Here is a 4,759-nt window from a genome sequence, read left to right on the forward strand (position 1 = left end):
CACTTCAAAAGATCACACTGAAAGGGACTCTGTGTGATCTCTTAATAAAATAAGTGCTTCTTTTACTAATGAAAGATGTTTTTTCCCACTCACAGCTTCTAGCTGGTGGTTGAGTGTTTCTGGAGGCGGAGGCATCCCTGGAGTATTTGGGTCTGGAAGCCCCCAGGCAGAGGCAGAGCTGGGGCCAGCCCCAGGGAACTCTGGGCCTTGGACTTCCCTTAGCACTGGGGGCAGAGTATAAACACAGCACTCTCCGATCTCAGTGGTGTGGTGGGTTAGAGTGGGGGAGAAACAAACAGAAAATTACCACTCAGTTTTCAAAGTCTTTGTAGTCTATCGTTTTGTCCTTAAAGATCTATGTAATTGGACGCAGAGATACAGAGAACAAACTATGGTTGCCAGTTGAGTGAAAAAGGTTAAGAAACACAAATCAGCAGTTACAAAATAGTCATGGGGATATAAAGTGCCACCTATTTCGGTTCTCCCTCACCCACACATGGCTTCAAACAGTCTTAGTTCTTAACACCAGGTACATCAACAAAAGGAAAAGAGGTCTGTGTGTGGAGACCTCAAAAGAAAAAGATGAAAGTGGTACCAACAGTCCATCCCTTACTTGCAACCCCTGGAGCCAGGATGAGATGCTCCCACAGTACCAGGAACCTGATTGGAATGCATATTGCTCATGGGGTGTTGAAGACACTTTCTGAGTATGGCTCAGCTGTGTGGTCTCCAGCTTTCCTCTTCACAGAAAGCCAGGGGACTGAGGCAGGATCACATGCAGCATCTAACCAAGGCTCCTGCTTCTCAGAATGTCTCCTCCACCACTGTCCCTGTCCATCAGAGCAGGCTCACCATCTTCCCTCCCCCCATTCTAAGTGGGGGTGGTGGAGAGAATCACCCAGTGGTTCATTCCTGCCTCGGGGCAGTAGAGGTCTGATTAGTACCATCAGCTGGGCTCACCTGCCTTACCATACTTGGGCAGACAAGTTAAGGAAATCTGGACATTTGAGCTCAGAGTTTTTTAACCTTGACACCATTGATATTTTGGACTAGATACTTCTTTGTTATGAGGGCACTATCCTGTGCATTATAGGATGTCTAGAAGCACCCTGGCCCTAGCACCCAATAAGTCGGTGGCAACCAAAAATGTCTTTAGACATTGCCACATAAATATCCCCTGGAAAAAAAATAGTCCCCAGTTGAGAATCATTGTTTTAGTTAAGCCAGTACAATTATCTTTGATTCTTGTCTCATTTTGAGCCAAATATTACATGTGCTTTTAACTAATATGTCAACATAACTTTTACTTGTGTTTCCAAGAGAAGAAATATATAGTCTAGGTGTTATCATCTCCTCCCAACACACATACTTACACTTATTACACTGGCAATGGGGTTGTCGTTGCAATCTGACCGGTGAGCAGTCTAGCTCCAAAGTTCCAACCTGAGGGCTACTTTCTGGGGCCACTCTTGGTACCAAAATGCCTCAGTGTGGGCTCCTCATACTGTATCGGCAAGTGTGGGTCCAAGGACCAGGAGTGGAAGACGGGTGGTAAAGCTGGGGAGGAAGGAGAGGCCTTGTATGAACCCATTACTACGTCGGCCACTTCCAAAGGCGTTTGGTTGCTTGCTCGTGGGAAATATTTTGAAAGCTCTAGGAGCTGTCTGAGGAGCATCTGTCCGAGAGGAAAAAGGATGAAGCACGTATTCATTAAGTGTTGACACCATTGGTCAAAGATTTGCCCTCTGAGGCATCAACCACTCCCCACACCTGCACCGCTGGGTTGTAACTGTCTGGGTCCTGAGAGGTCCCAGCAGTCCTACGACCCCATAGTATCAAGACACAATCCCTGATGCAGAGGTGAGAAGCCCGAGGTATGCGCTGGCGGTGAAGCTCACTTAGGTTATACCTGCTGACGCCAGAGTAAGATTCATGGTGGTGAAAGAAGCGGCAGGTGAAGCCACGGGAATCTGAAATGGGCCATAAGAGGGTCTAATACACTTGCACTCCTGAATTTGTACGTTGAGATTCATTCCTGGTACATATTCTACAAAAGTACCCTGCAACTACTCTAAGCCTCAGCTTTCTCTTCATAAACTGAGGATCACCACCTCAAGCTTACAGATTGTTCTGAGGATTAGAGATATTGCATGTGTAAAGCTTAATCATGATGTCAGTTCAATAAATACACTATATTTATGTATGTATACACACACACACACACACACACACACACACACACACACACACACACACACACACAGTAAAGCTAGTGTAGTGGTAGCAGTAGTAGTAGTCATAGTCGTAGTCAGATGTAAAATCTTTCCAACTGACCACAAGGGCCCATTGCCCTGAGGCAAAGTTACAGGATCCATCTTGTGTAAGGTGACCAGATTTTAACATTGGTAAAGCGGGACACCATTGACGGGGGGGGGGGGGGGGGGGGGGGGTGTTCTTTTTTTTTTTTTAAATATATTTTATTGATTTTTTACAGAGAGGAAGAGAGAGGGATAGAGAGTAAGAAACACCGATGAGAGAGAAACTCTTGCACATCCCCTACTGGGGACGTGCCCGCAACCAAGGTACATGCCCTTGACCGGAATCAAACCTGGGACCCTTGAGTCCGAAGGCCGACGCTCTATCCACTGAGCCAAACCGGTTTCAGCCCGGGGGGAGAGGGGGGGCGGGTTCTTTTTTTTTTTTTAATATATTTTATTGATTTTTTTACAGAGAGGAAGAGAGAGGGATAGAGAGTTAGAAACATCGATGAGAGAGAAACATCAATCAGCTGCCTCTTGCCCACCTCCTACTGGGGATGTGCCCGCAACCAAGGTACATGCCCTTGACCGGAATCGAACCTGGGGCCCTTGAGTCCGCAGGCCGACGCTCTATCCACTGAGCCAAACTGGTTTCGGCGGGGGGCGGGTTCTTGATTAAAAATTTGGTCTATATTGTAATCTCTTTTGGTTTTTTTAATAAAAGGAAATTCACTTCTTAGATCATCGTTGAATTTGCATCCTCTTTTCTTACTCATTATGTTAAAAATCTAAAAAAATAATTTAAAATTATATTATAAATTATTATATACATATTGCTTAAAAACACAGTAAGTAGGTACATAATTACATGAACATATTTTATTGTTAGTTTATAAATTAAATTAATTTGATTGTTATAAAGTAACTATATTTTAAAAATTATTTTAATCCTATATTTCTTTCTAAATAATAACAACATAACTTGTATTATTTTTCCTCTGAATTTGCCGTAACGTAAGTCGTAAGTGTCACTTTCAAGGCCGGCGCTAGACTTTTTGCCGCCACTATAAAATATAAATAATACGAGTACTGTCTGCTAAATTCAAGAAAATTTATGTATTTATGAAATAAATAAATTACCTAAATTATCTGAATAGCTGATTTGTAATGACATCACTTGTTTAACTAGCTTACTAGCATGCAGTACGATGTGTATCATCTGAGAGACAGTTACAAAATGTTTTGGTCGTTGCCAATCCCAAAAAATGCCATTGTTCATTAAGTCCAAACAATGGTGGTCGAATTCTAACAACTGATCAACAATGCGAACTTTGATAAGCCGTTCTCGATAATCAGTTCTCAACAATTATTTGTTATTATTAAAGTTTAACATTATAAAATTAACAAAAATAATATAAAACTCATATCCTGGCTAAATAGCCACATGGCCGCCGAAAACCGTATATTCCCTCCCCGTTCTCCCGCCGTTCCCTAGCTTGTCGGGCTTTCTTTCCAAAAATCGGGACTTTTTTAAAACGCCGCGGGACAAATTGTTAAAAATCGGGACTGTCCCGCCAAAAGCGGGACGTCTGGTCACCTTAATCTTGTGTGATCTGTGAATTTGGCTTATGCTGGTCAGACAGCCAGAACTAGGTTTCATGAGCAACTATTTTGTGTGCCCCACCATAGACTGAGCAGCAAGGACCCAGAGACCAGAATCATTCCTGATCCTTGCCCTCAAAGCACTCACAGGCTGGCAAAGATGGGCAAATAACAGACACGCCCAGGGGACTAGGGGAGCAAAGACGTCTTGGGAAACCAAGGCAAGCGCCCCCTAGCAGGAGGAATTGGTACCAAAACCTGGAGGGCCGCGTAGGCAATGACAGAAGACCGCAGGTTGGGCGAAACGTCACTCAGCAGGTCCACTCAGTGCAGCTGCACCGTCGTCGTTTACTGGGACCTGCTGTATTCGAGTGGCGGTCAGACCCGGGGGTGAGTGGGCCAATCCGGACCGCGCCCCGGACCGACCCCAACCCCGGGCCTCAGGCGGACCGTCGTGGGAGGGAAGGAACAAATGACCACACTTACTGGGGTGTTCGATCGCTCATTCACAAACTCCGAGTCATGGACTAATCCACTCCCTCACTGGTTAATTACATCTTCATGGCCAAAAAGAATTGGGGGGAAAGGATCGATGACTTTTATTTTCACAATCGTCCTTCGTTACGCTATTTTTTATTTCAATAGGAAGAGAGGTATAAACAAATAGAAAGTACACTCCGCACTCTGGAGATCTCTCTGCGCCCCGCCGGAGCGAGGCGAGCAGAGCGGGGGCCTCTCGGCGCGCCCACCTCGCGCGTGTTTCTTTAAGAACCGGAGCCTCGCACAGGAAGCAGCGAGGAAGGGAGCAGGTAGGTCGGGTTGCCGCCGCCCACCTGTGTCTACCGGTGATGCTGTCTCTTTAAGGAGGCTGGGCGCTCCCTGGAGAAGGCGGAGAAGTC

This window comes from Eptesicus fuscus, chromosome 9 (assembly GCF_027574615.1).
Source record: "Eptesicus fuscus isolate TK198812 chromosome 9, DD_ASM_mEF_20220401, whole genome shotgun sequence".
Classification (NCBI taxonomy): Eukaryota; Metazoa; Chordata; class Mammalia; order Chiroptera; family Vespertilionidae; genus Eptesicus; species Eptesicus fuscus.